Below are 19,464 nucleotides of genomic sequence, written 5' to 3'. Positions count from 1 at the left end.
AAAAATAAAAAGGCTATTAAAAAAAAAAGCAAAGGGTCTGAATAGAGATCTCTCCAAAGAAGATATACAAATAGCCCATAAGCACACAAAAAGGTGTTCAACATCATTTGCCATCAGGGAAATGAAAAACCATCACAAGGAGATATCACTTCACACCCATTAGGATAGTTATAATCAAAAAGACAGACAGTAATAACAAGCGTTGACCAGAACATGGAGAAATCAGAACCTTCACACGTTGCTGTTGGGACTATAAAATGGCCTCTTTGGAAAACAATTTGTTAGTTTCTCAAAAGATCAAACACACAGTTACCATATGACCCCAATATTCCAATCCTGGGTAGATAGTCAGGAGAACGGAACATATGTTCACACAAAACACTTGTACATGACTGTTCATAGAGGCTTTAGTCACCAAAAATCAAAAAATGGCAACAACCCAAATATCTGTCAACTGATGGACAGATAAAGAAATGCGGGTGTTGGTGTTTCCATACAATGGAATATCATCCAGCAACAAAAAGGAAGGGAATACAGATATGAGCTACAACACAGGGGAAACTTGGAAATGATACACGAAGTGAATGAAGCCGGTCACAATGGACCACATACTGTCTGAGTCCATTTATATAAAATGTCCAGCAAAGGTAAACGTGCGGGGACAGAAAGCAGATTTGTGGATGCCAGGAGTGTGGGCAGATATATGGGCACAGACGGCTAATGGGTATGAAGTTTCTCTTGGAGGTGATAGAAATGTTGCAAAATTAGACAGTAAAAATATTACACAAAGGCCACAAAGTGCACTGGACTGTACATTTTGAAAGACTGAATTATGTGAATGTGAATTCTTTCTCATCTTTAAACATATGCCAAAACTAAAAAAAAAAAAAAAAAAAAAAAGATGTATCAATAAGCAAGTGGCAGAATAAGAATTAAAACTGTGGGCACTTGACTTGAGAGCCACGCTGCCTCCCACTACCGTGCTTATAGTTGACGTACACTTGCCAAATTAAGTAGAGAGGGAATTCCTTCCCTCCTTCCTTCATTCATTCCACAATCACTCAGTTAACAAATACTCAGTTCACAAATGCACAGGGTATGTGGCAGGCAATGAATTTGTTTGCTTTCTTCTTTATTGCAGCGAAACCACATAACCTACAATTTACCGTATCAGCCAACTTTCTAAATTTTTTTTAACGTTTATTTATTATTATGAGACAGAGAGAGACAGAGCATGAGCATGGGAGGGGCAGAGAGGGGAGGACACAGAATCCAAAGCAGGCTCCAGGCTCTGAGCTGTCAGCGCAGAGCCTGACCTGGGGCTTGAACTCAGGAGCTACAAGATCACGACCTGAGCCAAAGTCGGACGCTTAACTGACTGAGCCACCCAGGTGCCCCCATGTCAGCCATTTTTTAAGCGTGCCATTCGGCGGTATTAAGTACATTCTAGGTATATAACCATCACCTCCATTACCACACTTTTTCATCACCTGAAACAGAAACTCTGTAACTATTAAGCAGTAACTCACTTTCCCTGACTTCTGGACCCTGGGAACTTATATTTTACTTCTTTCTCTAAGAATTTTCTCACTCCAGATACCTCATATAAATGGAATCATACAATATTTTCCCCTTTTCTGTCTGCCTTATTTCACTCAGCAAAACGTCTTAAGAGTTCATGTTCATCCATTTTACAGAATGCATCAGAACTCCATTCTCTTTTATGGCAAATAATATTCCATCCTATGTATATTCCGTAATCTGTTCACCCATTCACCGGTTACTGAACACATGGATCGTTTCTCCTCTTTGGCTATTGTGATTAATGTATCTATGATCATGGCATACAACTATCTGTTTATTTTCCTGTTTTTAATTCTTTTAGGTATACAGCTAAAAGTGGAATTGATGGGTGACATGGTAATTCTATGTTTAACTTTTTGAGGAACCATCAAATTGTTTTCCACAGCAGCTGCACCATTATACATTCCCTCCAGCCATGCACAAGGGTTCCAATTTCTCCACATCCTTGCCAACACTTGTTATTTTCATTATTTTTACAACAGCCATTTTAACGGCTACGAAGTATCCTACTATCTTCTGATTTGCATATACCTAATGATCAGTGATGTTGGGCATCTTTTCATGTGCTTATTGATAAATAAGAAACTTCTTTGAGAAACGTCTATTCAAACATCTATTCACCTACTATTTAATTGAGTTATTTGTTTTTTTATTAAGTTATAAATGTATTTGTTTAAAATGGATGCAAATATATGAACCAGAGGAAGTGAAGCAAAACACGATCTTTCCTATTAGAAAAGAAGCGTCGAGAATACCTTTAAATAGTACACTCCTCTCGTGCTAAGAAATGCGTTTGTTTACCATCCATCTTGATGGATGATTGGCAAAGTCAGTCAAAAAGAAAGACTGATGTCCATCAACTGATGAATAGATAAAGAAATTGTGGTTTATATACACAATGGAATTCTACGTGGCAATGAGAAAAAATGAAATATGGCCTTTTGTAGCAACGTGGATGGAATTGGAGAGTGTGATGCTAAGTGAAATAAGCCATACAGAGAAAGACAGATACCATATGGTTTCATTCTTATGTGGATCCTGAGAAACTTAACAGGAACCCATGGGGGAGGGGAAGGGAAAAAAAAAAGAGGTTAGAGTGCGAGAGAGCCAAAGCATAAGAGACTGTTAAAAACTGAGAGCAAACTGAGGGTTGATGGGGGGTGGGAGGGAGGAGAGGGTGGGTGATGGGTATTGAGGAGGGCACCTTTTGGGATGAGCACTGGGTGTTGTATGGAAACCAATTTGTCAATAAATTTCATATTAAAAAAAAAAAGAAAGATTGAACTAAAGTAAACATTTTGTTTTAGTTTTTTTAACAGTTACTCATTTTTGAGAGAGAGAGAGCGAGAGAGTGAGGGCAGGGGAGGGATGGAGACAGAGAGACACAGAATCTGAAGCAGGCTCCAGGCTCTGAGCTGTCAGCACAGAGCCCGATGCAGGGCTTGAACTCACAGACCATGAGATCATGACTTCAGCCGAACCAAGGTTCAACCAACTGAGCCACCCAGGCACCCCTGAAGAAATATATTATTTATGTACATGGTATATGATAGAATACTCAACATTAAATAGTTCTTAAAAAAACAATGAAATCCATGGGGCGCCTGGGTGGCGCAGTCGGTTAAGCGTCCGACTTCAGCCAGGTCACGATCTCGCGGTGAGTTCGAGCCCCGCGTCAGGCTCTGGGCTGATGGCTCAGAGCCTGGGGCCTGTTTCCGATTCTGCGTCTCCCTCTCTCTCTGCCCCTCCCCCGTTCATGCTCTGTCTCTCTCTGTCCCAAAAATAAATAAACGTTGAAAAATAAAATTTAAAAAAATAAAATAAAATAAAATAAAAAATAAAAAATAAAAAAACAAAAACAAAAACAATGAAATCCAGAGGGTGCTAAGACCTAACACACAAACATATGCTTTATGAGAAAAAGTTCAGAATGCGTATATAATGACTGAATTCATTTCATCAGATTACTTTCATAAAGATTTTGAGACCTTTATAAAATATATACAGTAAAAAAGAAAGAGTATAAAAAGTATAAAATACCTATAAAAAGTATGTCACTCTTGTGTTGTCATTCTGTAGTTTTTGAAGGGAGTACCCGGGTTTTAGTATGGAACTCCCCTGTGTGCCCCCCAGAACTCTCAAACTCAACATGTCCACAGCTGACCTCTGGATTCCCTCTCACGCTATCTCCAGTTTTCCTCCTGTACCTCTTCCGATCTCAGCAATCCATGTTTTTAGTGCCAGGGCCAACAGCCTTGGTATTATCCTCGCCTCCTCTTTTCCTCTGCTCTCTGGTCTACTCCATCAGTAAATCCTCACCACACGACTCTTAAATTATTATACCCAGTTTATTCTCACTCCACTGCTACCCCCCCACCCCAGTCCCCTCTTGCCATCTTCGCTTACCCTCCCACCTCCGCCCACTTTACTTATGCCCGAGCCCTGCTAAATGGAAGTCAAAGCTCGGATCCTTCCCTTGGATCTTCTCACACCCAGAGTAAGGGTCTGCACATTCACTGCATTGGTCCTCTTCAAACCTCATCTCCCACTACCCCACTCCCGTGCCTTTGACTATGCTGTCTCTCTGCTATGCATTGAAGATTCCAAGCATAGTCCTACTTCAGGACCTTTGCACCAGAATGTTCCCTCTGCTTTCCTTACACATGTAGATGGCTTCCTTCCTCACTTTCTTAGCTCTCTGTTCTGATCTCATTTTATCAGGAAGGCCATGTTACTATCATATATAAAATAACAATCCTAACTCACTCAAACTAACAACCCTCTCCCCCTTCACTATTTTTCTTGATCTCATTTTCTCCATCACACACACACATACACATGCACACACAGTCTGTATCCCTCTAATTAGAAAGTTACCTAGTAGGTACTTGCACTTATATATAAACACTGAATGAATGAATATGGATTCTTATGTTCTCTGATACACTGTAAAATATAGTAAAAGAAGCATACTGCAAAATTGAACTGGGTGATCCTTAATTTCTACACAAACAAAAAAGTTGAGAATTCATGCAAAGGAAAAACTGGCAGGAGGAAATACACTCAAATTTTAACAGTGGTTAATTTTTAGGTCAATTCTAATATTGATTCTAATATAGAATCAAAAGTAATACTTTTATAACCTGAAAATTATTTGTTAAATGAAAACGAAAGAAGAGATAACATTCAGTGCTGATGGTATCATGCTAGTGAATGACACAGAAAGAAGCTTCTCATGAATCTATCGATCTCTGTCACAGAGAACACTTGCAAATCAGATCACCATTTTCAAATGGGGGAGATGGAATTCTGTAGTTATAAGTTGGTGAGTTTGACATAAATTCAAAGCAAGACTCTAAAATTGCTTCTTTAATGGAATTTTGTATGAACCTAGAAAAGGAAACCATCCATCAGCAGGAACACTGTGGATTCACTCAGTCATCATCACAGACTACTTCATTGCTCTTTGATAAGCTATTAGAAGTGATGAAGGACAAGTTTCTCAAATGGTAGATGGCACCAAACTGAAAGAGCAAGTTAATCTGCCATTGGGATTGAGATCCTGGGAGATGGGGGGAAACTGGCTTTAGTTACAAGGAAGTCACATCCACCTAATCTGGTTTTTTCTCGATGAGAGCATGGATGAGCTAACAGAGTGAGCTTGTTAAAACGCCAGTGGTACCAAACTGAGAAGAACAGCGGAAGTGTATCAGGACCAAAAGACAGAGTAAGGGATTAAGCAATAAACCAAATCCAATGAGACTATATTCAACAAAGAGGAGGGTAAGAGTATCATTCAAGGAAAAGGCAGGGCAGGCTTGACTTCACAGCACAATGTGTAGAGTTAACTTAAGGGTTCTCTTCCAGTCAGTTTACTGAAAGGCCACTGAGATGTGGCCCTATGGTATACACAATTTAAAAATAGTCATTAGAGATGCCTAGGTGGCTCAGTTGGTTAAGCATCTAACTCTTGATTTCGGCTCAGGTCACAGTCTCATGGTTGTGAGATCTAGCCCGCATCAGTCTCTGTGCTGAGCTTGAAGCCTGCTTGGGATTCACTCTCACTTGTCTTTCTCTGCCTCTCTCCTGCTCACGCTCTGTTTCTCTCAAAATAAATAAGTTTTTAAAAAATGTATAAAAATAGTTATTAAATTTTACTCTCTCCCAATTTAACAAAACCTGAAATAATCATGTGTTTGTAATGCACTGAGTAAAGAAACCAAGATGGTAAAGGGATGTAAATGAAGCCACTGGTTGGTTGCCAGGATAGGTGGTGCTAAGCTAACTACTTAGGTAGGAGGGAAGCATTAGGGAGATAGCATCAAATGAAATACCTGAAGGGCCATTTTCTGGAAGGCGGGTTGAAGTACTGGGCAATATCCCAAGGGACAGAGCTCAACCTAATTACTAAAAACTGAAGTGAAACAGATTTTTCCTAAATGTAAAGACAACTTCTTAATGATTAGAGCTGTCCATGGTCATTATGGACTGCCAAGGGACACAGTGAATTCCTTGCATAAGGAGTATGATTGGGGTAGTTGGTCACTTGGCTTAGAGGAAATTCAAACATGATTCTAGAACAAAGGAGAACTACAAAACCCACCAGAAAATAGCTAAAAAATAGCAATCAACACATACCTATCAATAATTATCTTTAATTTTTTAAATGTTTATTTATTTATTTATTTATTTTGAGAGAGAGCATGAGCAGGGAGGGGCAGAGAGAGAGAGAGAGAGAATTCCATACAGGTTCTGTGCTGCCAGCACAGAGCCCAATGTGGGGCACGAACCCACGAGCCATGAGATCATGACCCAAGCTGAAACCAAGAGTTGGACATTTAACCAACTGAGCCACCCAGGTGCCCCTCAATAATTATTTTAAATGTAGGGTGCCCAGATGGCTCAGTTGATTGAGCATCCAACTCTTGATTTCAACCCAGGTCATGATCTCATGGCCTGAGTTCAAGCCCCAGGTAAGGGTCTGCGCTGACAGTGTGGACCCTGCTTGGGATTCTCTCTCCCTCTCCCTCTGACCCTCCCTGGTTCACATGTGCACACGTACTCTCTCTCTCAAAGTAAATAAATAAACATTTAGAAAATAATAATAGTTACTATTTGTTAAATGTAAATGGACTAAATGCTCCAACAAAAGACACAAACTGGCTGAATGGATTAAAAAAAAAACAAGACACATATATATGCTGCCTCCAAGAGACTCACTTCAGACCTAAAGACACACACAGATTGAAAGTGAATGGATGGAAAAAGACATCCTACGCAAATGGAATGAAAAGAAACCTGAGTAGCAATACTTGTATGAGACAAAACAGACTTAAAAACAAAGACTGTAACAAGAGACAAAGAAGGGCATTACAAAATGATAAAGGGATCCCTCCAACAAGAGGATTTAACAATTCCAAGTATCTATGCACCCAACAAAGAACCACCTACATATGTAAAGCAAATAGTAACAGATATAGAGGGAGAAAGTGACAGCAATACAATAATACTGTAGGCTTTAACACTTCATCTTACATCAATGGATAGATCAACCAGAGAGAAAAACAATAAGGAAACAGAGTCCGTAAGTGATATAATTGACAAGATGGATTTATATATACAAAATATACCATTCAAACACAGCAAAATACACATTCCTTTGAAGTGCACATGTAACATTCTATAGAACAGATCCCATGTTAGACCACAAAACAACTGTCAGTAAACTTAAAAAGACTGAGGGCACCTGGGTGGCTCAGTCGGTTGAGCATCCAACTTCCACTCAGGTCATGATCTCACAGTTCAAGGGTTTGAGCCCCACGTTGGCCTCTGTGCTGACAGCTCAGAGCCTGGAGCCTGCTTCGGATTGTATGTCTCCCTCTCTCTTCAACCCTCCTCCGCTCACACACTCTCTCTCTCTCAAAAATAAACATTAAAATAAATAAATAAATAAATAAATAAATAAGTAAATTTAAGAAGATTGAAATCAAGCATTTTTTTCCCAACCACAGCAATATGAACCTAGAAATTAATTATAAGAAAAAAAAACTAAAAAAACCCCACAAATACATACAGGCCAAACAACACGCTACTACTGAACCACCACTGAGTCAACGAGATCAAAGAGGAAATCCAGAAATACCTTGAGACAAATGAGAATGGAAAAACAATGGTCCAAAATCTATGGGATGCAGCAAAAGCATTTCTAAGACGGAAGTTGATAGTGATACAGGCCTACCTCAAGAAATAAGAAAAGTCTCAAATAAGCAATCTAACTTCCACCCAATGGACTATAAAAAGAAAAAGCCCAAAGTTAGTAAAAGGAAGGAAGTAATAAAAATGAGAAGGGAAATAAATGAAACACAGACTTTAAAAACAATAGAAAAGATCAACAAAACTAAGAGCTGGTTCTTTGAAAAGATAACAAAACTGAAAAACCTTCAGCCGGATTGAAGAAGAAAAATACGGAGAGGGCCCAAATAAATGAAATCAGAAATGAAAGAGAAGCTATAACCAACACCATAGAAATACCAAGGATTAGACGAGGCCACCATGAACAATTATATGCCAACAAATTGGACATAGAAAAAAAATGGATGAAACTAAAAGAAATGGGTAAAGTCCTAGAAACACACAATCTTCCAAACTAAATCAGGAAGAAAGAGAAAATGTGAACAGACCAAATATTAGTATAAAATTGAATAGGTAGGCGCACCTGGGTGGCTCAGTCCGTTAAGCTTCCGACTTGAGTTCTGGTCATGATCTCACGGTTCCCCCATTCAAGCCCTGCACTGGATTCTCTGCTGTCAGCACTAAGCCAGCGTTGGATCCTTTGCCACACTCCCCCTCCTCTACCCCTCCCCCATTCACATGCTGGAACTAGAAGACCATGCATGCTCTCTCTCTCAAAAATAAACACTTAAAAAATTTTTAACTGAATAGGTAATAAAAAAAAAAACCCAATAAAGAAAAGTCCATATGGACTTACAAGTTAATTCTAACAAATATTAAAGGAGAGGTAACACCTATCCTTTTCAAACTAGTCCCAAACAAACACAACAGAAAGAAACACTTCCAAATTCAGTCTGTGAGACCAGCATTACCCTGATACCAAATCCAGACAAAGACACTACAAAAAAAATAAAATTACAGGCCAATATTCCTGATGAACACAAACACAAAAATCCTCAAGAAAATATTACCAAACCAAAGTCAACAATACATTAAGAGGATCATACACCAAAATCAAATGGGATTCTGAAAGAATGGTTCAATATGCACAAATCAATCAATGTGATATACTACATTAACAAAAAGAAGGATTAAAATCATATGATCATCTCAGTAGATGCAAAAACAAAAAACATTTGGCAAAATTCAACATCCATTTATGATAAATACTCTCAACAAAGTGGGTATAGAGAGAACATTCCTCAACATAACAATCACCATATGTAACAAACCCACTCAACAGTGAAAAGCTGAAAGCTTTTCTCCTAAGATCAGGAACAAGTGACCACAGCAATCACACAAGCTAAAGAAATGAGGCATCCAAGTTGGTAAGGAGGAAATAAAAGTGTCACTATTTGCATATGACATAATATAGAAAACTCTTAAGACCCCACCAAAAAAACTATTAGAACTAATCAGTAAATTTGCAGAATACAAAATTAATACCCAGAAATTATTCTGTTGCTAATAAATCTTTACACTAGCAACAAAGTATCAGAAAGAGAAATTAAGTAAACAATCCCATTTACAATTCCATCAAAAAGGATGTATACCTAGGAATAAATATAACCAAGGTGTTTAAGAACCTACGCTCTGGGGGCACCTGTCAGTCAGTTGTAAGCATCCAACTTTGGCTCAGGTCATGATCTCAAGGTTTGTGAGTTTGAGCCCAGCATCAGGCTCTGTGCTGACAGCTTGGAGCCTAGAGCCTGCTTCAGATTCTGCGTCTCCCTCTCTCTCTGCCCCTCCCCCAATCATGCTCGCTCGCGCTCTCTCTCTCTCTCCCTCTCTCAAAAATAAATGAACATTAAAATTTTTTTTTAAAACCTACGCTCTGAAAATGAGAAGGCATGGATGAAAGAAATTGAAGACAACACAAATAAATGGAAAGTGTTACTGTGCTCATAGACAAGAAGAATCAATATTATTAAAATGTCCATATCACCTAAAGCAATCTACAGATTCAACGCAATCCCTATTAAAATACCAATGGCATTTCTCACAGAACTAGAATAAGTAAACCTAAAATTTGTATGAAACCACAATAGATCCCAAATACCCAAAGCAATCTTAAGAACAAAACTAGAGCTATCATGCTCCCAGATTTCAAACTAACCGACAAACATACAGTAATCAAAGCAGTATGGTAATGGCACTAAAACAGACACACAGATCAATGGAACAGAACAGTGTCCAGAAATAAACCCACACATATATGCAAGAAATTGGACCACTTTCTTACATCATATACTAAAATAAACTCAATATGGATTAAAGACTTCAATATAAGATCTGAAAACATAGGGGCGCCTGGGTGGCGCAGTCGGTTAAGCGTCTGACTTCAGCCAGGTCACGATCTCGCGGTCCGTGAGTTCGAGCCCCGCGTGAGGCTCTGGGCTGATGGCTCGGAGCCTGGAGCCTGTTTCTGATTCTGTGTCTCCCTCTCTCTCTGCTCCTCCCCCGTTCATGCTCTGTCTCTCTCTGTCCCAAAAATAAATAAACGTTGAAAAAAAAATTTTAATTAAAGATCTGAAAACATAAAACTCATAAAGTATAATACAGGCAGTAAACTCAATGACCAGTCTAAGAAATATTTTTTGGATCTCCAGAGAAAAGGATAAAAAAAAAAAATCAAAAATAAATAGGACTGGGGCGCCTGGGTGGCGCAGTCGGTTAAGCGTCCGACTTCAGCCAGGTCACGATCTCGCGGTCCGTGAGTTCGAGCCCCGCGTCGGGCTCTGGGCTGATGGCTCAGAGCCTGGAGCCTGTTTCCGATTCTGTGTCTCCCTCTCTCTCTGCCCCTCCCCCGTTCATGCTCTGTCTCTCTCTGTCCCAAAAATAAATAAACGTTGAAAAAAAAAATTAAAATAAATAAATAGGACTACACCAAACTTAAAAGCTTTTTCAGAGGAAAGGAAACCATCAACGAAACAAAAAGGCCACCTACTAAATGGGAGAAGATATTTGCAAATGATATATCTGATAAGGGACTAATACACAAAATATATACAGAACTCATTCAACTTGACATTAAAAAACCCCGCAACAATCCAATTAAAAAATGGGCAGAGGACCTGAACAGACATTTTCCAAAGAAGACATACAAATGGCCAACAGACACATGAAAAGATGCTCAACATCACTAATTATCAGGGAAAGGATAATCAATACCATAATGAGAGATCACCCCAAACCTGTCAGAGTGGCTAATATAAAAAAAAGAGACAAGAAATGACAAATGTTGGCAAGAATGTGCAGAAATGGAAACCCTCATGTAGTGTCTGTGGGAACGTAAACTGGTGTAGGCACTATGGAAAATGAGGATCTTCAAAAAATTAAACTAGGGATCCCTATCAAAATAATACCAGCATTCTTCACAGAGCTAAAATAAATAATCCTAAAATTTGTATGGAACCAGAAAAGACCCCAAATAGCCAAAGCAATCTTGAAAAAGAAAACCAAAGCAGGAGGCATCACAATCCTGGACTTCAGGCTAAACTACAAAGCTGTAATCATCAAGACAGTATGGTACTGGCACAAGAAGACACTCAGATCAATGGAACTGAACAGAGAACCCAGAAATGGACCCACAAACATATGGCCAACTAATCTTTGATAAAGCAGGAAAGAATATCCAATGGAATAAAGACAGTCTCTTTAGCAAATGGTGCTGGGAAAACTGGATAGGGACATGCAGAAGAATGAACCTAGACCACTTTCTTACCCCATACATAAAAATAAACTCAAAATGGATGAAATCCTTGAGACAAAAGCAGGCAAAAACCTCTTTGATCTTGCCCGCAGCAACTTCTTACTCAACATGTCTCCAGAGGCAAGGTTAACAAAAGCAAAAATGAACTACTGGGACCTCATCAAAATAAAAAGCTTCTGCACAGAGAAGGAAACAATCAGCAAAACTAAAAGGCAACCGACAGAATGGGAGAAGATATTTGCAAATGACATATCAGATAAAGGGTTAGCATCCAAAATCTATGAAGAACTTATCAAATTCAACACCCAAAAAACAAATCATCCAGTGAAGTAATGGGCAAAAGACATGAACAGACACTTCTCCAAAGAAGACATCCAGATGGCCAACTGACACATGAAAAAATGCTCCACATCACTCATCATCAGGGAAATACAAATCAAAACCACAATGAGATACTACCTTACACCTGTCAGAATGGCTAACATTAACAACTCATGCAACAACAGATGTTGGCAAGGATGCAGAGAAAGAGGATCTCTTTTGCATTGTTGGTGGGAATGCAAGCTGGTGCAGCCACTCTGGAAACCAGTATGGAGGTTCCTCAAAAAATTAAAAATAGAACTACCCTATGACCCAGCAATTGCACTACTAGGTATTTATCTAAGGGATATAGATGTGTTGTTTCAAAGGGACACATGCACCCCCATGTTTATAGCAGCACTATCAACAATAGCCAAAGTATGGAAAGAGCCCAAATGTCCATCGATGGATGAATGGATAAAAAAGAGGTGGTGTATATATACAATGGAGTATTACTTGGCAATCAAAAAGAATGAAATCTTGCCATTTGCAACTACGTGGATAGAACTGGAGGGTATTATTCTAAGCGAAATTACTCAGAGAAAGACAAATATCATATGACTTCACTCATATAAGGACTTTAAGAGACAAAACAGATGAACACAAGGAAGGGAAACAAAAATAATATAAAAACAGCGAGGGGGACAAAACATAGGAGACTCTTAAATATGGAGAACAAACAGAGGGTTACTGGAGGGGTTGTGGAAGGGGGGATGGGCTAAATGGGTAAGGGGCACTAAGGAAATCTACTCCTGAAATCATTGTTGCACTATATGCTAACTAATTTGGATGTAAACTAAAAAAATAAAATTAAAAAAAAAAATTAAACGAGGGGGCACCTGGCTGGCTCAGTTGGTTAAGCGTCCAACTTCAGCTCAGGTCATGATCTCACAATTCGGGCTCTGGGCTGACAGCTTAGAGCTTGGAGCCTGTTTCAGATTCTGTGTCTCCCTCTCTCTCTGCCTTCCCTCTCCCCAAATAAGTAAACGTTAAATTTTTTTTAAAAAATTAAAGATAGAATTACCATATTACCCAGTAATTCCACCACTGCATATTTACCCAAAGGAAATAAAAATGCCAATCCCAAAAGACAGATGTGTCCCTCTGTTCATTACCGTATTATTTACAATGACTAAGATATGGGAAGCAATCTGAGAATCCATCAATAGATGAATGGATAAAGAATATTTGGTATATTTATACAATGGAATATCACCCAGTCATAAAAATGAATGAAGTCTTGCCATTTGCGACTACATGGATGGACCTAGAAGTATGGTATTTTGCTAAGTGAAACAAGTCAGACAAAGAAAAACAAACACCATATGATTTCGCTTATATGTGGAATCTTAAAAATCAAACAAATAAAACAAAGCATAAACATACCCAAACATACTCACAATTATGAGTGGCTGCCAGAGGGGAGGAACGCTGGATGGGCAAAATAGGTGAAGCAGATTAAGAGGTACAAACTTCCAGGTACCAAAAATTCACAGGGATATAAAGTACAGTATAGGGAACAGTCAATAACATTGTAATAATTTGTAGGGTGACAGATGGTGACTAGCCTTATCATGGTAATCACTTCATAATGTATATAAATGTTGGATCAGTATGTTACACGCTTGAAACTGATAATGCTGTATGTCAACTATACTTCAATAATTAAAAAAAAAAAAAAACAGGATTCTCTTCCCAGATGCCTGAAATATCTCTGTATCTTCACTGCCAAGAGTCCTTTGTATAGATCCCTCTTTTCCTTGAAGAGATGAACTAATTTCTTCTGTACAAACAGGAATAATTGTGGGAAACAACTTCTCTATATCCAGCAAGACCTTCTCCTCTGCCATCTCTACCCTTTGTTTCTGCTGAAACTATAAAGAATTTGCCTAAACGCTGGGCCATATAAGAATCTTTCACACACTGAAAGATATCATGTAATACCCTTATAGGATTGTTCCTACTTTAAGACATTCTATTCTGGGCACTATAAAGAAAATTAAATCAGGGATTTTCATAAGGGCTTAAAATCCAAATCCTTAATAGTGGAAACAGGTTAGGCAAGCTATAGTCAAATGAGTAATACACATTCATTAAAACAATATGTAGGTGAGTGAGTTCTGATTATAAGATATATGCACTAAGATAACACTGGGCAAAAAGTTCAGTAAGAGAGAAAAAGCACACTTTAACTATGTAAAAAGGGTATACTATCACAAATTGGAATTGGAATGATAGAAATATAATTCCATGCTCACGATGTTGTTTCTCTAAGAAAGTGTTTAAATGTGTAACAATTAAAATCTATATTCTTTTTTGATGTAAACCTATTTGCACTGTCTAAACAACTGCTTCCAAAGTATCTAGGTTCTGTTTACTATTGAAGTTCATTCTGTATTGTTGGAATCACAGGAGAGGAATACATAATATGTAAACATAATTTCCTCAAAAAGTAATATAGAATTACTCTATGACCCAGTATTTCTACCTCTAGAGATACACTCAAGAGAATTAAAAACTTATTTTCAGGAGGTGAGGGGTTGGGCAAAATGGGTAAAGGGCAGAGGGAGATTCAGGCCTCTAGTTATGGAATAAGCAAGTCATGGGATTAAAAGCAAAGCAGAAAGAATACAGTCAATGATACTGCAAGAGCAGTTACAGGACAGATGGGAGCTACACTTGCCAACACACATTACCATAACGTATAAACTAGTCAAATCACTAAGTTGTACACCTGAAACTAATGCAATATTGTGAGTCAACAATACCCAAATTTTTTTTAAAAACTTATTTTCATATACAAAAAAAAAAAAAGTATAGGAATGTTCATAGCAGCACTATTCATAATAATCAACAAAGCAGAAACAAATGCCCGTAAGTTGGAGACTGGATAAACAGCATGTGGTATATCCACATAATGGAATATTATTCTGCAATAAAAGGGAATGAAGTATCAATAACATGCTATGACTTGAATGAACATAGGAAAAAATTATGCTAAATGAAAGAAGTCACAAAAGGCCACGTCTTATATTTACCCCATTTATATGCAAATGTCCAGAATAAGCAAACCTAATAGAGACAAAAAGTAGATTAGTGGTTGGCTTGGGGGACTAACGACTAAATACCTACAAGTGCTCGGTTTCTTTTCGGGATGATGAAAGTGCTCTGAATTAGGTAAAGGTGATAGTTGCACAATATTGTAAATGCAGTGACAAACATTTGTACACTTTAAAATGACTGAAATGGTGGGGCCCTTAGTGGTTCAGCCGGTTAAGCACTTGACTTCAGGTCATGATCTCACAGTTCGTGAGTTCAAGCCCCGCATCGGGCTCTGTGCTCACTGTTCAGAGCCTGGAGCCTGCTTCAGATTTTTTTGTCTCCTTCTCTCTCTGTTCCTCTCCTGCTTGTGCTCTCTCTCTCAAAAATAAATAAAGACTAAAAAAAAAAAAATTAAAATGACTGAAATGATGAATTTCATGTTATTTGGATTCTCTCATTAAAACTACATATAACCAAAAAATACTATCATTTATATGTGTGTATATATATGTGTGTGTGAGTGTGTATAACAATATACCGACATCTACAAGTACTAAACACTATTACATCTAATACTGTACCTCGTCATGGGTACAACCCACGAGGCCTGGATCACTAAAGCAAACACTAAAACCTGAAGAGCTGAAACCAAAAGTTACTCACTCCTCCTATTATTCAGTTATCAATTTATTTACTGTGTGCTTAACTGGTGCCAGGAACTGTGTTAGGTGCCGTGGATCCAGGGGTGAACAAGACATGATCCTCACCTTCATGGGGCTCCTAGTCCAGACATGAAACAATGTCTAGAGGAGCTTGACATTAAACAATCACTCAAATAAACCTACAACTTAAAAACAGGGAGCATAAGGTAAAATACTGTGTTTGGTTATACACTCTAACAAGCAAGCCTGACTTCGAGAAGGTACGGGACAACAACCTCCCTGAGGACATTCTATTTAGCCTGAAACTAGAAAGATGAGTTTTAAGGGAACCTGGGGGGCTCAGTCAGTTAAGCATCCAACTCTTGGATTTGGCTCAGCTCATGATCTCACGGTTTGTGGGATCATGCCCCACATCGGGCTCTGTGAGGACAGTACAGAGACTGCTTGGGATCCTCTCCCCCCCTCCCGAAATAAATAAATAAACTTAAAAAAAAAGAAAGATGAGTTCTACCCAGGTGAAGAGTAAGAATAAGAGTATCCCCTAGGGGCACCTTGGTAGCTCAGTCAGTTGAGGGTCTCGTGAGGACTCTTGATTTCAGCTCAGGTCATGATCCCAGGGTCGTGGGATTGAGCCCTGCACCGGGCTCCACAGTAAGCATGGAGCCTGCTTGAGATTCTCTCTCACTCCCTCTGCCCCTCTACCAATGATGTGTGTATGCACTCACTCTTTCTCTTTCCAACCTCTCTCTCTGAAATAAAAAAATTTTTTTTAATTTAAAAAGTGTATCCTCCCAGGGGCGCCTGGGTGGCTCGGTCAGTTGAGCATCCAAGTTCGGTTCAGGTCATGATCTCACAGTTTGTGAGTTTGAGCCCCGTGTCAGGCTCTGTGCTGACAGCTCGGAGCCTGGAGCCTGCTTCGAATTCTGTGTCTCCCTCTCTCTCTGCTCCTCCCCTACTCATACTCTGCCTTTATCTGTCTCTCAAAAATAAATAAATAAATAAATTTTTTTTTAAGTGTATCCCCCAGACAGAATAGCAGTGCAAAAGTCCCGAGGCAGAAAAGAGCTCACATTTGAGAAACCCACTAAGGTTGGTTGTGACTGTAGGGTAGTGAATAAGAAAGTGACTATCACAGAATGAGGCTGGGGAAGTTACTAGGGATCAGTCTACAAAGGACCTTACCAGCCACTCTGAGGATTCTCCCTTTATATACTGGGTACAAAGGGAAGCTACCCAAGAATTTCAGTGGGTAAGTAACATGATTAATTTGTGCCATAAAAGCATCACCAGGCTTCCTCTGTGGAGAAGGAGATAGAGAAGAGCAAACAGGACAGTTAGAGACCAGTTAGAAAGCCGTTCCAGTAATGGTTCAAACTAGGGAAATGAGGTGGAAAGAGAAGACATTTTCAAGGTCAGTTTTGCAGTTTGGGAGGTCATCACATATTTTATTTTACACCTAAAATCTACTGATGTGGAAAAAAAAATGTCTTCCAGAAAGACAAAAGCATAAAAATTAGAGATTACTTAGCCAGGATTCTAGACACAGTGGCTTCAATCCAATGCCAAACGAAATCCTACAAAACACTTCAAGCTATGTCCAGGATTCCTGAAGCCTCTTCATAGAACTGAACCCAAATTATCCCTAAGTTTCTTGCAGGATATTTTCTTACTAGCAAGCTCTGAGAGTGGTGAAGAAATCCAGACAGTGAAGTAGAAACCCAGAAGTTCACTGTGATGAGTACAGATAAGGTTTGGTGTCCACACTTTGACCCACCTGCAAATTAGCTTGTCCTTGAAACTTTTTTTTTTTCTACAAAGGAACCATTGTGGGAGAGAAACACCCTGCTTAACATATGCTCTGTTAAAGGCTTCAGTTAAACACGCACACACACACACAGAAAGAAATATGTGCAAAGTATTCCAGATTATTCATGTACATCTGTCTCCTTAAACTGCACTCCAGAGACTGAAGCAGAACACAGGGGCTGTGATGGGTATCATACAGTTTATAAAAAATGAATGACTTTCATTGTAGTAGCAAAGCAACTGTACATGTATATACACACATGTATACACATGTGTGTATTTCTTTTCCTCTTAAAATAAAAACCTGCTACCTACCTGGTAAATATCGCTTCAAAACCCACCGTGGGTCAGATACACTAAATTTGTGAATATCCTTATATCCTTATAGCTCGAAACACGAATCATGAAATCTAAGGCAATCTACCTATTCAGCTCTCCCAGAGCATACCAGAAGCAAGTAATAAGATGAATATAACTATCACTAGTTATAGACTTTCAAACACATACTCTGTAAGTAGTCTTGTCTTATTATTTTTCATTTATACTGTGAAAATCAGTTCGGCGCTTAAAAATGCAAAATGGAAAAAGAGATGCTGTTGAGGAACCATTTCATTGTTTTCGTCTTCATCACTCCAAAGGTTTCAGCTTCTTTGAGGTTGTAACGATATCTTACAACACATCACATTGACACAATTGTGTGACAGCTGTTTCAAGTGCCCCTGGTCCTCCTTGACTCCTTACATGTTAAGACTCCGCTCTTCTCAGGGCACCTGGGTGGCTCAGTCGGTTGAGCATCCGACTTTGGCTTCGGTCATGATCTCATGGTGTGAGTCCGAGCCCCACATTGAGCTCTCTGCTATCAGGACAGAGCCCGCTTCAGATCCTCGGTCCCCCTCTCTCTCGGCCCCTCCCCTGCTTGTACACGTTCTCTCTCTCCTTCCCAAAAACAAAGAGAGAAAGACTCCACTCTTCTTTAAGAAGGCTTCCCTCACCCCTTACGGTAGAGCTGATCCTCCGTCCATCCTCTCCCTGCCACTATCTCTTGTATATATCTCTGTCCAGATGTGCAAATGCCTCCCCATCCAAACAGGAGTTCCCTGATGCTTCACGCTCCCTGACGCTTCAGCCTCACACATGAAAGGTTCTCAAGTGCTTGTGAAATGAAATGAATGAGTAAACGAACCTGATCCACCCAATCTCTGTATTTAATTTTTTACACCTGCACTATCCTAAATGTCAATGATCTCAGTCCAATGACATTTCAGACAATTCTCCATTTCCCCCCCATTTTTTTCCCATTTCCTGACAGAAGGGGACTTTTGGTTTAAAGCACTGCACTGCTTAGAAGTGGTTATGAGCACCAGTTTTAAGAATAAGTAGATATCGCTTGCTGCTCAGGTTTACACACATGGCTTTGGACACAGCTTGAATATAGATTAGAAAAGGCCTTTACTCCTCAAATTCATGGTCTCGAGTACCATGTCACTCTATCACTCTTGATATTCACATCAGACATCATTTTTATACAGGGCCCCCTTCATCATGACAAAGAAAAGATGCCCTTGGCAAGGAGAGAAGGACTCCATGAGTTAAATTGGTCATTCCGGAATAAATTATTTAGCACCACTTAAATCCTGAAAGCTTTGAGCCACCAACCTTGTGGTTTATGGCACTCTCTTCTATGTTTACAAGTTCCCAATAGTCAAGCAACAATTTAATTCCACAGTGCAAAATCAATACAACTTAAATTTACTATTGGAACGGACACTATCTAGCAAACTAAAAAAGATTTATTCTTCTACTGACATGAGATCATCATAAAGCTGCTTCTACAAAGAGGTACTTAAAAACCATCCTAGAATTTAGGAATGAATTCTTCTTACTGGACTTGTAACAAAGCTATGCCCACCCCTCCCTCACCCCTTTGCGGGGGGGTGGGGGGGGGGAATGAGTGGGATCCCTGGGGCCGCCTAAGTTCTGACCACACAGACCTAGCTTTGCCTTAACTCTGTCAAGGGCCTAGATTTTGGGGTGAGATCATCCTGGAAATCCAAGGACGCTGTGGTG

At 39.3% G+C, this 19,464-nt stretch overlaps 1 protein-coding gene across 2 annotated transcripts in view; it reads right to left on the bottom strand.

The window, feature by feature from the left end:
- The window catches only part of MTMR7 (myotubularin related protein 7), a 126,896-nt gene that overhangs the window by 87,629 nt on the left and 19,803 nt on the right, over nt 1–19,464 (bottom strand). The gene's annotated exons all lie outside the window — the stretch shown is intronic.

This window comes from Felis catus, chromosome B1 (genome assembly GCF_018350175.1).
Source record: "Felis catus isolate Fca126 chromosome B1, F.catus_Fca126_mat1.0, whole genome shotgun sequence".
NCBI classification, from domain to species: Eukaryota; Metazoa; Chordata; class Mammalia; order Carnivora; family Felidae; genus Felis; species Felis catus.
Note: the sequence above shows the minus strand (reverse complement) of the source record. Positions and strands in the feature narration are given on the sequence as shown.